General features: G+C 39.7%; 1 long non-coding RNA gene and 2 other non-coding genes across 3 annotated transcripts; 1 reads left to right on the forward strand and 2 right to left on the reverse strand.

Annotated features, from left to right (window-relative positions):
* Window positions 1-818: 818 nt before the first annotated feature.
* Window positions 819-2826, reverse strand: LOC130735300 (uncharacterized). The gene is made up of 3 exons (XR_009018375.1): window positions 2538-2826; window positions 1792-1921; window positions 819-1123 (listed from the first exon to the last, which is right to left on the reverse strand). It is a non-coding gene; the product is annotated as an uncharacterized LOC130735300 (long non-coding RNA).
* Window positions 2827-12146: 9320 nt separating this feature from the next.
* Window positions 12147-12253, forward strand: LOC130741581 (small nucleolar RNA R71). Its single transcript, XR_009020472.1, has one exon. It is a non-coding gene; the product is annotated as a small nucleolar RNA R71 (small nucleolar RNA).
* Window positions 12254-17698: 5445 nt separating this feature from the next.
* On the reverse strand, window positions 17699-17805 carry LOC130741575 (small nucleolar RNA R71). Its single transcript, XR_009020466.1, has one exon. It is a non-coding gene; the product is annotated as a small nucleolar RNA R71 (small nucleolar RNA).
* Between the last annotated feature and the right edge of the window lie 1177 nt (window positions 17806-18982).

Raw genomic sequence — 18982 nt, forward strand, 5'->3', positions numbered from 1 at the left:
AATAATTTATAAAATAAATAGATTTATTTACATACCTATGGTAATTAATATTAATAATGTTTGCAGCTATGAAAAGATAGGTGATATTTAATTATTTTTTAACTTTAGTGTATATTAGATAATACATAAACATTTAATTATTTAAAATGATTATATAATTATTAATCTGAAATATAAAACAAACTTGTTTTAATTTAAAAAAATGTATATAGATTCAATAGCAGAAAATACAATAAAAGTCCTTGTTGACTATGTTAATCAAGGAATAGTATTTAGCTCTTCATGGATCGATGACAAAAATATAGTGTCTTAAATTACCCATGAAAATAGAGAGAATCAAACCTAAGGTAAAAAAAAATGATATAGTTATAGACAAAATAAACAACCATTCACAGTGAACAAATAAAGTAGCACCGTTCAAGTGATGTTTACAACCACATCATGTTATATTATGTAGTACAAAAAAAGAACAAAAAGATGTAACTTTTGATGTTAAATTACTCCGTCAAAACAGCAACTCTGTAAAAATTGAGAAGAACCATTTTCCATAGCTGCATCTTGTGTCTTGCAACGGAATTTCCAAGTCTGAAAAATGTTTCCTTATAGAACTCATACCACCGCCCAAAAATGGCACCCACACTCCCAGATTCACTTATCCCCTCACTAAGTGAGTACCAGACGATTTCTCATCTAGTCCAAGAACCATCTGGAAGAAGTAATTAGTGTAGTTGGGCAAATTAGCAGCTGAAGGAACTAATTAGTGTAGTTGGGCAAATTATCCCTTGGAATTTCCCAACCATCATGTTCTTTTCTAAGGTCAGCCCTTCCTTGGCTGTTTGGCTGCACCATGGTCCTCAAGCCTGCTGAAAAAACAACACTATCATCACACTTTTCCCTATCAACAATGCTAGCATCTATCCTTACACATCACCTATTTGACCCAATATTAGTAATCATTAAACATGTGCAATTGTGCATACCAGAAAAAAGTAGCAGCTATCACGTCAATAAACACGTATCTGTGTTAACAACATGAAACGACAGCTTGCACCCTCAATCGATATCATGGAGTGACAAAACTTCAGGGACTTTTCAAAGATTTAGGTGTTGATGGAACCAGAACCTGTAGATAACATCACACCTTTTTAGCTTGAAACATGGAATAGAAAACATGAGCTGTTATTGCCAAAACCCTTCAAACAAATTATATGACCTTAATAATAACCCCACTTAGCATCAATAACAATCCTAGAAAAAAAAAATTCCCTGAGCTGTAAAAAAATTGTCTAACCTCTCCCAAAAACTCTAGAAAAAGCATTGTTTGAATAAAGTAAGTGTTCTAGTAAAAACACAGATGGCAATTTAACATAAATTTTTGGAATAGGATAATCCACATAAGGTATTAAGAATATACAGATCAAACAGAAAGCATCCACTGATCAGCTTGACTGTATAAATTGAAAAAAACTAAAGGACTCACCTATAGGTAGCATATTAAATGAGAGCATAAGAGTTTCAAATAGCAGCCATGTTACAAGGACACCAACACATATTAGTTCCAACCACAATGAGTTAATAATCCTCTTATAGCATGGTGTGAAAGTATTAGTATTGTAAGAGAGTTTCTCTTTGAAACTTCCACAATTTGGGCTAAATGTGAAAATGTCTGGCCACTAAGAAATCTTACCTCACTCTAAAAATCAAAATAATAAAGAAAGAATTACAGCCACAATATGCGAAAAAAGTTTTAAGAATTTTTGATAAATCTTACTTAAATCATAGATCACATACCTCTTCTTGTTTTGCTTCATGTAGGTTCTACTTCCGCCTCCCCAACTCGTTTTACCCAATCCCTTTAGTCTCACTCTCTTGTCTTGGATACATTGAAGGGGACAATCCATTCAGAACAATCAATAACATCCTACAATAACAGGTTGCGTCTTAAATGGTAGCCTAAGTCTCAACCAAATGCACGAGTTAAAGTAATAATATCATAAATAAACATAGGCATTTCTGTTCAAGATCAAAGTGAAAATCCAAACTCACTAAGCAAACAATCTGATCCGGGCTAATGCAATCTATATTCACTTTTTTGTAAGAAGAAAAGGATAAACCGTTGATAAAGAGATGTTATATTGAAGTTTTTAAGTTCCATAATGTTCAACACCACTTTAATAGAGTAGCTGGTTATTTAGCAGTTGCATCCCATAATTGGGACTTTGGTCTTCAAATATTGCTTCGACATTGGTTTTCATATACTGCAGTTTTCTCCTGAGAAAATTTCATTTTCTTCTTTTATATTTTGGAACCTCATTCAATCCACATTAAAAGTGTTTGTACACTCCTCCCTAATCACATACTGGATATAAGTGACCAGTTCTAAAAATATTAGTAAAATAAATATGGATAAGCTGCTTACATAAGCATAGACGGAAGAAATTCAACATCATGTAATAGTCCATTCCAAGATATCATAATTGCAGTAAAAAAAAACAAATAATATCACTGATTCACTGTGAATAAAAACGTGAATTTACCAAAGCTGGGAAATACATGGGTTCCAGGCTTCAATCCTTAGTAGAGCTTTATGAACTACAAATCGTAAATTACCAGCAGCGACCCCTCATGTTCTTGATATCCTCCTCGAGCTCTCTCTCCAATCGCTTCATAACTCCCTTGAAGACCATGTGCTAGAAGAAGTGCTCTTCCGGCATTGGAGGTCTCCCGGGCAGCACCGAGACCTTAAACAAAGCACCTATAAACCCATTACCGTGCTTCCCGTCGCATCCATATATATTCACTTACCCAATCTACACATGAGATATAGGCATACATTACTTTGGAGGAAAACAACAAATTCAAAAGGTTTATAGAAGTGGAAACATGATTGTGTTAATATATAGTAATATTCACTTACTCATTCTACACACGAGCTATAGGCATAAATTACTTTGGAGGAAAACAACGACCGGCGAACAAGCGAAGAAAGGAGGAGAAAGTGGGTTCAGGGCTTCAGGCCAAACGCGTGTGTGTGAGGCTAAAGAATTGAGTTTGTTTGGATTAACGTTAGCATGATAATATGACCATAATTGGATCTGGTAAACGTGAGACGTGAGTTTAAGTGATTTAATTTATGTTTAGATACATTGAGAGAAACGAAATTCTTGTAAGAGAATTTTGTTTGGATATTAGAATTGATTTTGAGTGTATAATGACGAAAATAGATACAAATATTATAATTAATATACATGCTTGGAGAAATTATTTTTAATGAGAAATGAACAAATTATAATTATTAAATATTGTAAATAAACGTTTGTTTGGTTTGGTTTAAGTTTCGAAAAAATATTATAAATAAACACATTGAAAAATAAACATGATGACAGTTGTACCCGTCCACTAAGCTCCAACAATCCCAGCCACAAGTACCTTATCTTTTTATTCATTGCAAAGCTATCTAACCACCTCTATCCTTCCCCTGTGTTCGCTGCTCTTGATTTTTTCCACTCTTTTCTCAATTCTGTTTTTTTTCTCTTTTCTTCTCCTTCGAACCTGAATCTGTATCTGTTATTTTTTAGCACTTTTCCTTTGCATTATACCCAAAATAAAGAAATCCTTCCATACTCCACATCCGTTTTCTCAACAAACCACAATTCCCTTTAAAAAAAAACCACAATTCACCTCCTTCTCTCTTTTTTTTTTCTTTCTGCAACAAACAACGACAATAAAAAATTGTGCATGCAGAGAACAAAAGTGGATGAGAGTTGCAGAGAGTGAAAGGCTAAGATTTCCAGCTTCGGTCAGGTACGATTTTGGGAGAGAAAATCGATTTTGAAGGAATCACCCACAGGTCGCTTCCCCTGCTTCACTCACCCACACACAACCCTCTTCACAGTTCACTCACCCACCACTTCATGACTTCATCCTCCTTCACCCAATCACCCTGCTTCACTCACCCTCGACACAACCCTGCTTCACCTTCACCCAATTTTGCCCTTTCTCGCTTCTTTTTTTTGGACCCAAATGCTTACTAAGTCCAAAGAAAAAAAAATTATTTCCTTTGAGCCTGGGCAAGGGCCCAGGCAAGCTAGGCGGTGAATCCGCCCCTGGGTTTACTGCAGTGGTGGAGAAGGATTCATGGTTGTTGATGCAAGCTTGCCTTTGCAATGATGGGAGTGGAGTTGGTGGTAGGCTGGTAGCGTATGGTTATGAATGAGGGGAAACGTGAATGATGGAAGGTGTGGTACTGTGGTTAGGTGAGGAATGAAAACCAACCATTAGATTAGAAACTGAATTGAATGGCCAAGATTGGAACTTCTCTTATGAATAGTGCTTTCCAAACTCCCCATTAAGTAGATGTAGATGTAGATTCAGAAAAAGAGTTTTGGCACTATGACAATATCTAGAGTTTAATAACTATGGATAGTGTAAATTTTTTCTACACATACATTCAATCACTACAAGAATTTTACATATTGGCCTCCAAATATAACTACTATTTTTCTTCTAGGTAAAATAAAGGTTAACTAACCTGATTTTTACTTCTAATTTTCAGATCACATTAAAACTAATTAAAACTAACGGAAAACACTTTCTCGCTCACGCAACACACGTACGCGACTCACTATCTCGTTTAGGGGTGGTGGTTTGATTCGTGACATGAATGGAACTTGTTCGGGGGGCTTCATGAATTATGCCAGTTGAGGTAACCCATTATTAGCAGAAGCTTTGACACTAAGTTAGGGTGCATCGAGTCGCGGTTTCAGGCCTGTGCTTTGTGAGGTAGTCTGTGTTAAGGTAGCATTAGTTCTTGAGGATGCTGATGGCTTCAAATTCCATATGGAGCGTCGGATTTTTCGAGAAATTAGAGACATGCTTGGCTGAAGTTGGAGGGTTAGCCTTGCTTGAGTTCATCGGGAGGGAATGATGCGGCGGATTGGCTTGCCAAGAGGGGGATCATTCGCCTACGTCTAGCCATACAATTTTTGGCACGCCTTCTATTGAGCTCAAGACCTTCCTGTTGAAGAATTCTCTTGCGGTTCCTTAGCTTTTCTTTGTGTTTTTTTTTTATTTTTCCGATGCATAAAAAAAACTGTCAATTTTAACAAAACAACACAAAAAAGAAGCTAAGGAGCTACAACAAAATCCTTAATTGTTATTCATTTTATTCACTCCTTAATTGTTTTTACCCATTTCTAATTTACACTTCTTCATTTTTACCCATTTTATAATATTTATACCAATTTTATTCATTACTCACTCAAATATGCAACTCTAGTCATAGTGATAAAAATGAAATTTGTTTAAGTAATTATTTTTGTTAGGAATATATTCAAACATAAATCACATAGCTTTTAACTTATGTTTATAACATTTGGTTATGTCAGTATCACTTCTACTAGTATCAAGTCTACAAACGGGTATGTTTATGCAAGAAATGGAGTCACTAGATTTTTCTGGCTGCAAATGGTTTGGAAAGCTGCGGTGAACGCCTAGGTTTCAGGTGCGCCGCCACTGATTGTCGGTGCCTCACAAGTTGCTAATTTTGACTACTTTCGACGTGCGTTTTTTCCCCACAGCAATTGTTTGGGGTGTGATAGTGTGTCATTACGACAGTGTTCACTGAAAAAGGCTTTAGAGCAAACTTGTGTCCTTGGCCATGGAGAACTTTGACGGGATCTTGGACGGAGACGAGAATGAGGTTCTTGATGTGGGTATTCTGGAGGTTGAACCATTGCAGGCGACGATGAAAAACCAGTGGGAGTCCCGCAACTGCGAGGAGGTTCGCCACGTCGGTCAAAACCTCTTCTCCTTCAGATTTAAGAAGATAAAGGATCGAGAATGAGGTTCTTGATGTGGGTATTCTGGACCGTGGTTCTTCGACAGGCATATGATAGCTCTGAATGTGTTTAATGTTGAGGTCAATCCAGAGGCGATCCCAATGACCCAGGTGTCGTTTTGGGTGCAAGTTCATGGCCTCCCCAATTTGTTATGAACCGAGAAGATGGCACGCACGTTGGCTGCAAACTTTGGGGGCTTCTTGGACTGGGACAGAAGACGTGATGGAGAGTGCCTCCGAATCCGAGTGTGGGTGAAGGTGGATATACCGCTTCGAAAGGGACAGCTTGTCGCCGGAGGGGGCATAGCTCCATACAAGGCCACCTTCAAGTATGAAAAACTGTATGACTTCTGCTTCAGGTGTGGGCTGATAGATCATCGCGAGCAGGACTGCAATGTGGTGGTGGTACCAGGTCAGAACAACCAGAGGTTTGGGCCATGGCTGCGCGCACTTCCCCCGCCACGGCCTCAAGGGGGTAACGCTAGAAGAAGAGGACATGGAGACAGGGGGTGGCCGACAATTCAGAGAACCCAATGTTGTCCAACCTTCCGGCAAAGGCAAAGAACAGGCGAACGCACCGGAGGAAGATGATGATAATGACGAGTTGGAGGAGTTTGATGACTTTACCGAGAATGATGACACACAAAAGGTTGAGATAAATTTTCCTACGATGCATGATGAGGATATGAATGAATTTGAATTTGATGTGCCTGGCCATAACACACACAACACAGTTAGGACAAAACAAATGGGAATAAAAATTGGTGGACCTCAAGAGGAGAATAGTAAAATGGTTAACCAAAGAAAGCGGACAAATGTGACTTCTTCCGCATTTGGCACCGGAAGCTCAAGGATATCCCCACCTTTGAAGAAGAAAAACACTGATGATGGATTTGGATTGGCGGAGACTGCGAAGCAGTCCAGCCCACCTCAATGAGGATCCTATTCTGGAACTGCCGTGCGCATGGAAACCTGGAGGCAGTGCAAGCCCTGCATGGGCTCATCCACTCCGAAGCTCCTGATGTTGCTTTTCTTATGGAAACAAAACAATATTCTGCAGAGATACTTAAGCATCGTGGTAAGGGAGGTCTTGGTAATATTTTCCTGGTCCAATGTGCGGGTCGTGGGAGGTTAAGGGCTGGAGGGTTGTGCCTTCTGTGGCAAGAAGAGATTGAGGTAACAATAATTAATGCTTCACTTAACCATATTTTATTTAACCTGGTCCACCCGGACCACCCTTAGGTGTCTATGCAGGTTAATGCGATCTATGGTTTTCCCGAGGCACAAAATAAGTGAAAGACATGGCAAATGGTTAGACGAGAGAGGCCAGTGGATGCAATCCCGTGGCTATGCATTGGTGACTTTAATACTATACTTTCCCTGTCTGACAAGCTTGGGGGTGACCCACCCCGATTTTAATCAAATTCAGGTTGTGAACCGAGCTTGTCTAGATTGTGGGCTAAACAGGGTGGATTGTTCAGGAAATACTTTTACATGGGTAAATAATCGAACTGATCACACAAGGATTGAGGAGAGAATAGACTATGCCTTGATAAATAATGCTTGGGCTGAGTTATGGCCAGTTACCCGAGTTGCTCACTTGATTCGGCATCAGTCGGATCATAGTCGAATTATTCTCCATAATGGTGTCCACATGTCTGATTTGAGAAGACACAGAACGAGGTTATTTCGGTTTGAGGGATTATGGCTGGATAGTGGTGAGGAATGTGCAGAGATAGTGGCTGAGGGTTGGAGCAGGAGAAGCAATACAGTGCTTGACATGATAGAGAATGTGGGGAGAACCCTAGGCTTGTGGGGTAGGAAAATATATAGGGATCTCCCTAAGAAGATTCCAGATTGTTGGTCAATCTGCAAGTGTACAGAATCTACCCGGTTTTATTTATCAAACCACAGGGAATTGGAATGCGAATTCGGTTTAAAAATCAAGTTCAAAGTTGGAAAGCAAATAAAATTCAGTTTTAAGGATTGATTGTTGAGTTGATTAATTATAAAGCTAACAAAGATAAGTGTGTGAAGAACAATGGTGAGAATGCCTTGGGTTCTTGCTTAACTAATTCAGTTTTAGTCAACCTATTCTATCCACAAAACTCCGAGTCTCTCCTTGATGCTATAATCTAACCAACTACCTATCGATGCCTCGCATAGGTAATACTCTCAAATCAAAGAATAAGCCCAATTCCTTGTGTACTTAAACAATTGTTTGAGGCATTAAGTTTTCAATTTCAGATCAACAAACCCCAACCCTTCCTCTATTTCTAGTAGCAAGCATAGAAGAGGTAATCCAACAACAAGTCTCTAATCTAGAACAAACTTCTGTTCTATTATAGAAAAGCATAAAGCTCGCACGCGTTCTAACTTGAAACATAAAGCATGGCTATGGAATTCATACAAGAAAAGAAGGATAAAACCTGGAACATGGACTTGGAGAATGCTTCTCCTCAAACTCCAGAGCCTAACCTTACTTCTAACTTATTTAGGAATGTATAGAAATGACAAAAGTTACAAAATAAATGACAAAAAGCCTATTTATAGGCAAATAGGTCGAGTCTGGGAGCTCAAGCGCCAATTAAGCACGCCTGAGCGCCAATTCCAAGTGGAAAAAGTAGCTTCTGGAGGTAATTGGCGCTCAATAGAGCGCTCAGGCGCCAATTCCTCTCTAGCATGGTGTAAACTTCGAATCAATTGGCGCTCAGGCACTCAACACGAGCGCCTGAGCACTCTCTACATGCTAGAAAGTCTCTTGACCTTCTTCTTAACTCCCCTTTAAGCATCCCTTCAATTTTTCAAGCCTTTTGACCTTCTTTCTTCAGCAGTTTCAGACCTGATTACTTAGGAACAAAGCAAGGAAAAATATCTAGGAACTCCAAGAGATTATTAGCACAAAAGACCCTCAATTCAAGTAGAAAAGATATGCAAGTCCTAAACTTACTTAAAATGCAAGAAAGGTCCCTATAAAACTATGAAATTACCAAAACAAAGTAAAAACACAAAGAAAGATAAAAATGCATGAGAATGCATGAAACACTACATGACACTCAACAAAAAGACTCAAAACTCACAAAGAAATGACCCTAAAAACACTACTAAACTAGGGTTATCACACCACTATACTCAATGACAGCTTGCCCTCGAGCGTAAAAAACACTCGCTTGCCCTCAAACGCAAGAAATGCTCCCAAAACAAATGCTCTCAACAAGGAATACTTCACACAAAATAGGGGGACAAAGCAACCACAACTGGTTCCAAGAGAAAGATCCAACAACCTACTTCATGCATCTTTTGAAAAAGAGAAGAGTGTAGAGTCCATTCATGGGAAGCATATAGATCTAAAATCCTAGGATGAGATATATATTTAGTGCACTGAGCACACAAGCCGTTCATTGGTTCTGGATATCATTCACTCAAGAGCAACCAAGATCAAACATGCACAATATTAATTGCACAATTTTAATGAGACTACAAAGGGTTGAAATGTTGGCTTGGTGAAGTACAAGGTGGTTGGTCCCTAAGGAAGATTAGGCTTCAAAACATATTGAGTGTGGTCCAATCACATAACCCCGGAGCTTTTATCAACAAACTTTACAAGCACCCGTCTCTTGACCCCTTTCTCAACTTTCTTTTCTTTTCTTTTTTGCACTCCAACTTTGATTAGGAGTTCTTTTCTTTTTCTTTTTCTTCTTTTTCAATATTTTTCACTTGGGGCAAGAGACTATTTCACAAATTATTCAGCTCAACAACAATTCAAGGACCATCACTGCCCAAAATCCAACCTATCATCTATCCCAATCATTTTAGCTAACAAAGAAATCTTCAATAGGCTCAAAAGGGACAACTAGGGACAAAAGTTCAAGCCAACAAACTCTGAAGCTCAAAAACCTACGGGTCTCAAGAATAGTGCAAGTATCACAAAGCATGCAAAGAGTGAAATCAATACGGAACCAAGAAGTACGAGTGAGTCAGGATCCTCCAGGGAAATTTTATGGTGAAGGGTCGAAGATGGACCCTTATGGACTCACACCAACTCTATCCTTAAGAAACACTCGGAAGACCGAAATCTCCTCATCTCTTCCCCAAAACATGCAATCACTGATCCCCAAAAGACAACACAAGTATTCACAAAAACATTTTCAAAACCAACACTAGTAAGAGAGCATAACTACGAGCAAAAACATGTGAGTATAAGGATGTAAAGACCCAAAAATGGCTCTAACTTACAATGCATGATCGAACAGAAAAAAAAGTTCAACAAAGAAAAATATGCAAAAATGCATGAGCTAAACTAAGGGAAAGAGTTGACCTCCTTTACAAGTTACCATGGAGGCCTTAGACACACCTCTTACTACAGAATTCAGGCTCCCATTCCCTGCAAAATGCAACAAACAAACAAGAAAAATAAAACAAGACTGGGGTTGTCTCCCAAGCAGCCCTAAGTTATAGTCCTAGGTGGACTCTCCTTCCTTTGGTGTTAGGAAGGAAATTCCTTACCATCAATTTTCCTTCCACATGTGCAATTTAGGAACCTTGCACAAAACCTTTGGAACAATTTCTCCTAAGAGAGGGTATCATCTAAACCATCGTACCAAATCCTTGCTCCCCCTTTCAAGGAGTGAGGGAAGAGCTTAATCTTGAGCTTATTACTAGTCACACCTTCCATATTTACAAGGTGACTACCTTGAGTGAACCGGGCCATGTGGGCTTGGAAATTCTCATATTTAGACCCCCCATACTTGCTTTCACTAACAAGCTTGATGAGAGCTTGATTAGGCTCAACATCTTTTTTCCTTCACTTTGGGGGTCTCTTTTGAAGACTTGGACAAGCTTTTGATCATATCACAAACAAAATCATCATTAAGGTTAGTTTGCAAATTAGGATTGAAAACCGAAAATCTTACCTTGTCCTTACCAACTCGGAGAATGAGTTGACCCTTATCAACATCAATCTTAGCCCTACCAGTGGCTAAGAAGGGTCGGCCTAGATTGAGAGGAATCTTTGCATCCTCCTCCATGTCCAGCACCACAAAGTCCACGGGGAACACATACTTGTCCACCTTCACCATCACATCCTCAACAATCCCATATGGTGTTTTTAGGGATCGGTCCGCCATTTGTAAGGAGAGCATAGTCGGGGTGACCTCTCTTAAGTTCAACCTTCTAAACATGCTAAGCGGCATCAAGTTGATGCTCGCTCCTAAGTCGCACAAGGCTTCAACAACAGTCAACCCCTCAATCTCCACTAGCATAGTAAAACTCTCAGGATCCCTTCTCTTCTTAGGCATTTTTCTTTTAAAAATGGCACTACACTCCTTAGTCACCATGATAGTTTCATCTACCTCACACAACTTCCTTCTTTTACTTAGAATATCCTTCATGAACTTAGCGTAGATTGACATTTCCTCCAAGGCTTCAGAAAAAGGAATATTGATGTGGAGTTTCTTAAAAACCTCCAAAAACTTGGAAAACTGTTTATCCAGATTTTTCTTAAACAAAGCCTTGGGGAATGGAATCTTGCTGAGTTCAGGAGAAGGAGTACTCACAACTCTAGCTTTCACCGGTTCACTCACTCTCTTCTCCATGACACCCTCATCTTTTTGCTCTAATTTCTCATTTTTCTCTCCCTCAACTTGTTTTTTTTTTACTCATGTAACACTCTCCCACTTCTAGTGGTAACAACAACAGAATTTTCTTGTGTAGACAAAATTAAAGAATCGGGAGAAAACTTACCTTGAGGTATCTCGGCCATTTGCTTGGCCAGCTGGCCAATTTGACTTTCCAAGTTCTTTATAGCCACCTCTTGGTTCTTATAGTTGTTCTTCATGTGGTTGATGCAGCTCTCCAATAGCTCCTTTAAGCTCTTCTTGCCACCATCATTTTCACTAACTTGCTCTTGGACTTGTTGAGAAAGTCCAGAGCTTTGTCCTCGGAAACCTTGATTAGGCATGGTACAAAAATCAATAACATGAGGCCCTCCACAAGTCACACACTCCACTTTGGCTACACTAGCACCGACCAAATTGGTCGCCTTTATGTGAGTTTGAATCTCCGCCATTCGTTCGGAGAGTTGCTTGTTGGAGGCCAAGAGCTTGTCATAAGCTTTAACTTCAAACATACTCCTTCGGGTTTGGCGATCATTTTCAAAGTTCATGGCTCTCGCTGCCATCTTTTCTATTAAGTTATACCCCGCTTGTGGGGAAGAGCATCAAACTCCCCATTAGAAGCCACGTCCAAACCAAACCTCCAAGAGTATTCTAGACCATCATAAAACGTTGCAACCAATTCAGCTTGGGTGAGATTTTGCTGAGGGAATTTCCTCAAGAGCTTCTTGTAGCGCTCCCAAGCTTCATAGAGATTCTCTTCAGCGGTTTGCACAAAATTCATGATGTCTTTTTTCAATTTCCTCAAAAGGGCTCTTGGTAAGAACCTTGTTGTGAACTTTTCTGCCAAGTCCTCCCAAGTAGTGATACTACCTTGAGGTTGTGAATTCAGCCATTCCTCAGCTTCATCCTTCAAAGAAAATGGAAACTGAAGGTATGAAAAACGGTAGAAAGGGGGGGGGGTTTGAATAACGTTTTCAGAATAAAGCTTCCACCTTAAAGATTTTGACAAATCTTTCGAGAACTTAAGTGCTAAAGATAAGAGATAGAAAAGCACACAAGGATTTTATCCTGGTTCACTTGATAAATCACTCAAGCTACTCCAGTCCACCCGTTAAGGTGATTTCTTCCTTCTTAGAATGAAGGCAATCCACTAATCAGGTAAGAGTTACAACTGCACTTGAAACCTACAAGTGACTAACAATTACACTGACTTAGCTCACACTAAGATTCACTCTCTTAGTCTTCTCTAGGATCCGATCAACCTTGATCTCCTAAAGGAACTAAACAAACTGTTTTTCAAAGAATTGTTTACAAGAGATTTGCTTCTAAAAAGCTAATAGTAAACTCAATGAATTTCAGATGAAAGAAAGCTTAGAAGAATTTGAATATGTCTTGCGCGTATGTGAATGCTTCTAGCTGCTTCTTTCAGTCTTCAGCCTCTTTATATACTCTAAGGATTAGGGTTGAGCGTTGCATGGAAAATGCTACCGTTGGAGGGCAGTTCTGGAAAATCCAGCTTCTGCTATGTCTGAGACTGTTAGGTAGGTCGTCAGGAAGGTACAGTTGCTTTTGTACTTGGATAACGACTTGACCTTTAAACCTAGGAGACTTCTGATCAGGGGAATGCTTCATATTGGAACTCGTGAAGCCGGTTGATCAGAGTCAGAGGGAAAGCCCAGATCCTCTGACCATTGTTTCTTCTGATTCTAAACTCAGAGGGAAGAGCATGGTCTTCAGAGTATCTTGCTTCTGGACATCAGAACTTCACTAATCAGCTTCTGGATCTTCAGAGTCTTCTACACCATCAGAATATCTGAGCCTTCAGTGTTTCTTGGTTATCAGACTTTCTGGATCTTCAGAACTTCTAGTGACTGAGTCCACATCAGAGTTTGTATAACTTCAGAACTTCTGAAGCTTTTCCACTGTTCATACTGAACATGGTGAATGCGAAAGCGTTGCTTGGGTCGCTCTTTAACACAGTGCTTCTGATTTGTGTGAGATTGAGTTGAGGTCAGAGCCTGTAAATAGCACACTCAGAAAAACACGTTAGAGTACCACAATTGTTCATATCAAAAGGTTAACTTGTAATCATCAAAACATAGAGTTGTACTACTAGATCAAAACTTGATCTTACAGAAACAAGCTCAACCGAATTGCATCCACTGGAACATCGTTTACCCGATAAGTGTTGCAATTCCGGATGAACCTCTCCATGTGAGCGTGAGGATCTTCTTGGGAACCTCCACCATATTGGCTTTGGCTCACCAAGTTGATGAATGTCGGTCTCAACTCAAAGTTTCCCACTACCTCGGGAAAAAACAATACTCCCGGGATAATCATAACTCATGGTAGCTGAAGTGAGTTCTTGTAGAGATCGGTTGGCATTCTCAACTTCTTGTTCTCGTAAACGGAGGGTGATCCCCTCTTAGATTCTCGCCTCAGTGTGGGCTTGCATCTCCTCCTCCGTCATTTGGCCACCCATGGCGGTGTCTCTCGTTAAAGTAACCTGAAAGTGTGACACTAAAACAAAGAAAGATTAGTAGCACCAATTCTAGACAAAGATAAAAACAAAAAAATAAAACCACAAACTAAAAACTTAAACCAAAAACCACATACAATTCCCCGGCAACGGCGCCAAAACATTGTTGGTTAATCTGCAAGTGTACAGAATCTACCCGGTTTTAATTTATCGAACCACAAGGAATTGGAATGCGAATTCGGTTTAAGAATCAAGTTCAAAGTTTGAAAGCAAATAAAATTCAGTTTTAAGGATTGATTGTTGAGTTGATTACTTATAAAACTAACAAAGATAAGTGTGTGAAGAACAATGGTGCGAATGCCTTGGGTTCTTGCTTAACTAATTTAGTTTAAGTCAACCTATTCTATCCACAAAACTCTGAGTCTCTCCTTGATGCTATAATCTAACCAACTACCTATCGATGCCTCACATAGGTAATACTCTCAAATCAAAGGATAAGCCCAATTGCTTGTGTACTTAAACAATTGTTTGAGGCATTAAGTTTTCAATTTCAGATCAACAAACCTCAACCCTTCCTCTATTCCAAGTAGCAAGCATAGAAGAGGTAATCCCACAACAAGTCCCTAATCTATAACAAACTTCCGCTCTCTACATGCTAGAAAGCCTCTTGACCTTCTTCTTAACTCCCCTTTAAGCCTCCCTTCAATTTTCCAAGCCTTTTGACCTTCTGTCTTCAGCAGTTTCAGACCTGATTACTTAGGAACAAAGCAAGTAAAAATATCTAGGAACTCCAAGAGATTATTAGCACAAAAGACCCTCAATTCAAGTAGAAAAGATATGCAAGTCCTAAACTTACTCATAGGAGGATCCCTTCAATGGCCTTCACGCGAGAGGAGGTGGAGGGAGCACTCTTCCAAATGCATCCCACTAAAGCTCCGGGATTAGATTGTTTTCCGGCTTTGTTCTATCAGAAATTCTGGAATATTGTTGGTGATGGTGTATCTGCTTACTGTCTGCAAGTTCTCAATGGTGAGATATCTCCAGGTATGGTTAACCAAACTTTATTGGTTTTGATCCCAAAATTTAAAAAATATGTGAGTGCTAATCAGTATAGGTCGATTAGTCTTTGTAATGTAACTTTTAAATTAATTACAAAAATAATAGCTAATCGTTTAAAGTTGATTTTGAATGATCTAATTTGTGAAGCTCAAATCACTTTTGTTCCAGGTCGTTTAATTACAGACAACGCCTTAATCGCCTTTGAATGCTTCGATTACATGAAGAAGATAGTCACAGGAAGAAATGGGATGATGGCTCTTAAGCAGGACATGTCAAAGGCGTATGATCGTGTGGAGTGGCCTTTTCTGAGAGGTATTCTTACCCATATGGGATTTCCAGCACAATGGGTTGAGCTTATTATGTCTTGTGTTACAACAGTTAATTTTTCAATTAGGGTTAATGGTAACCCGCAACCGTCTTTCGCACATCATCGAGGTTTGCGATAAGGAGATCCTCTTGCTCCTTATTTATTTTGTGTGGTGAAGCTTTTTCAGCTTTAATCCAGCATGCTATAGTTGATTATACTTTACATGGTATAAATATTGCTAGATCTGCGCCTGCTATCTCACATCTCTTGTTTGCTGACGACAATATTCTTTTTGCTCGAGCGGCGATTCAGGAAGTAGAATGCGTGAAAACCATTATGGCGACCTATGAACGAGCTTCTGGGCAGGTGATAAATTTGGACAAGTGATAAGCCTATTTTAGTAGTGTTTTTAGGGTCATTTCTTAATTAGTTTTGAGTATTTTTGTTGAGTCTCATCTAGTGTTTCATGCATTCTCATGCATTTTTATCTTTATTTGTGTTTTTACTTTGTTTTGGTAATTTTATAGTTTTATAGGGACCTTTCTTGCATTTTAAGTAAGTTTATGACTTGCATATCTTGTCTACTTGAATTGAGGGTCTTTTGTGCTAATAATCTCTTGGAGTTCCTAGATATTTTTCCTTGCTTTGCTCCTAAGTAATCAGGTCTGAAACTGATGAAGAAAGAAGGTCAAAAGGCTTGGAAAATTGAAGGGATGCTTAAAGGGGAGTTAAGAAGAAGGTCAAGAGGCTTTCTAGCATGTAGAGAGCGCTCAGGCGCTCGTGTTGAGTGCCTAAGCGCCAATTGATTCGAAGTTTACACCATGCTAGAGAGGAATTGGCGTCTGAGCGCTCTGTTGAGCGCCTGAGCGCCAATTACCTCCAGAAGCTACTGTTTCCGCTTGGAATTGGCACTCAGGCGTGCTTAATTGGCTCTTGAGCTCCCAGACTCGACCTGTTTGCCTATAAATAGGCTTTTTGTCATTTCTTTTGTAACTTTTTTCATTTCTATACATTCCTAAATAAGTTAGAAGTAAGGTTAGGCTCTAGAGCTTGAGGAGAAGCTTTCTCCAAGTCCATGTTCCAGGTTTTATCCTTTCTTTCTTGTTTGGGTTCTATAGCCATGCTTGGCTAAACCCCTTTTACTTTCGGTTCTTTGTGACTTATGATGTCTTAATCTTAATTCCTATTTCTATTCATGAATCCTCTGAGTAAACCCTTGAATCCCATATCCATGCTTTATGTTTCAAGCTTGATCGCGAACTAGCTTCATGCTTTTCTATAATAGAACGGAAGTTTGTTATAGATTAGGGACTTGTTGTGGGATTACCTCTTCTATGCTTGCTACTAGGAATAGAGGAAGGGTTGGGGTTTGTTGGCCTGAATTGCATGCTTAGTGCCTTTAGCAAATGTTTAGGTATTCAAAGAATTGTGCCTATCTTTTGACTTGAGAGGATTGTCTATGCGAGGCATCGATAGATGATTGATTAGGCTAGAGCATCAAGGAGAGACTCAGATTTTTGTGGATAGAATAGGTTGACTAAAACTGAATTAGTTAAGCAAGAACCCAAGGCATTCTCACCATTGTTCTTCACACACTTATATTTCAGTTGCTTGTTAATTAATCACCTAAACAATCAACCTTAAAACTGAATTTTACTTGCTTTCCTACCGTGAACTCTAGGCTTAAACTGAATTCGCATACCAATTCTCTGTGGTTCGATAAATTGAAACCGGGTAGATTCTGTACACTTGCAGATTGACCAACAAGTTTTTGACGCCGTTGCCGGGAAATTGTTTGTGGTTTTTGGTTCAAGTTTTTAGTTTGTGGTTTTATTTTTTGTTTTGTTTGTATCTTTGTCGAGAATTGGTGCTACTAATCTTTCTCTGTTTTAGTGTCACACATTCAGGTTGCTCTCAAGAGAGACACCGTCATGGGTGGGCATATGACGGAGGAGGAGATGCAAGCCCATATTGAGGCGAGAATCCAAGAGGGTATCACCCTCCGGTTACGAGAACAAGATGTTGAGAATGCCAACCGGTCTCTTTGGGAACTCACTTCAGCTACTACGAGTTATGATTATCCCGGGAGTATTGTTTTTCCGGAGGGAGCTGGAAACTTTGAGTTGAGACCGACATTCATCAACTTGGTGAGGCAAAGCCAATATGGTGGAGGTGCCCTTGAAGATCCTCACGCTCACATGGAGAGGTTCATCTGGAATTGCAACACTTATCGAGTGAGCAATGTTTCATCGGTAGCAATTCGGTTGAGCTTGTTTCCATTTTCTTTGAAGGATGCAGCGGAGGAATGGCTGAATTCACAACCTCAAGGGAGTATCACTACTTGGGAAGACTTAGCAGAAAAATTCACAACAAGGTTCTTCCCAAGAGCTCTTTTGAGGAAGCTGAAAAAAGACATCATGACTTTTGTGCAAACCGGTGAAGAGAATCTCTATGAAGCTTGGGAGTGCTTCAAGAAGCTCTTGAGGAAATGCCCTAATCACAATCTCACCCAAGCTGAATTGGTTGCAACATTTTATGATGGTCTACAATATTCTTGGAGGTTTGGCCTAGATGCGGCTTCAAGTGGGGAGTTCGATGCTCTTCCCCCCATAAGTGGGGTATGACTTGTTAGAAAAGATCGCCAAACCCGAAGGAGTATGTTTGAAGTTAAAGCTTATGATAAGCTCTTGGCCTCCAACAAGCAACTCTCCGAACGAATGGCGGAGATTCAAACTCACATAAAGGCGACCAATTTGGTCGGTGCTAGTGTAGCCAAAGTGGAGTGTGTGACTCGTGGAGGACCTCGTGTTATTGATTTTGGTACCATGCCGAATCAAGGTTTCCGAGGTCAAAGCTCTGAACTTTCTCAACAAGTTCAAGAGCAAGTTGGTGAAAATGATGGTGGCAAGAAGAGCTTAGAGGAGCTATTGGAGAGCTACATCAACCGCATGAAGAACAACTATAAGAACCAAGAGGTGGCTGTAAAGAACTTGGAAAGTCAAATTGGCCAGCTGGCCAAGCAAATGGCCGAGATGCCTCAAGGTAAGTTTTCTTTCGATTCTTTAATTTTGTCTAAACAAGAAAATTCTGTTGTTGTTACCATTAGGAGTGGGAGAGTGTTACATGAGTCAAAAAACAAGTTGGGGGAGAGAAAAATGAGAAAGTAGAGCAAAAAGATGAGGGTGTCATGGAGAAAAGAGTGAGTGAACCGGTGAAAGCTAGAGTTGTGAGTACTCCTTCTCCTGAACTCAGCAAGATTCCATTCCCCATGGCTTTGTTTAAGAAAAATATGGATAAACAGTTTTCCAAGTATTTGAATGTTTTTAAGAAACTCCACATCAATATTCCTTTTTCTGATGCCTTGGAGCAAATGCCAATCTGCGCTAAGTTCATGAAGGATATCCTAAGTAAAAGAAGGAAGTTTTCTAAGGTAGATGAAACCATCATGATGACTGAGGAGTGTCGTGCCATTTTATAAAGAAAAACGCCTAAGAAGAGAAGGGATCCTGGGAGTTTTACTATCCCAGTGGAGATTGAGGGATTGACTGTTGTTGAAGCCTTGTGCGACTTAGGAGCGAGCATCAACTTCATGCCGCTTAGCATGTTTAGAAGGTTGAACCTGGGATAGGTCACCCCGACTATGCTCTCCTTACAAATGGCAGACCGATCCCTAAAAACACCAT

This window comes from Lotus japonicus, chromosome 2, assembly GCF_012489685.1.
Source record: "Lotus japonicus ecotype B-129 chromosome 2, LjGifu_v1.2".
NCBI lineage: Eukaryota > Viridiplantae > Streptophyta > Magnoliopsida > Fabales > Fabaceae > Lotus > Lotus japonicus.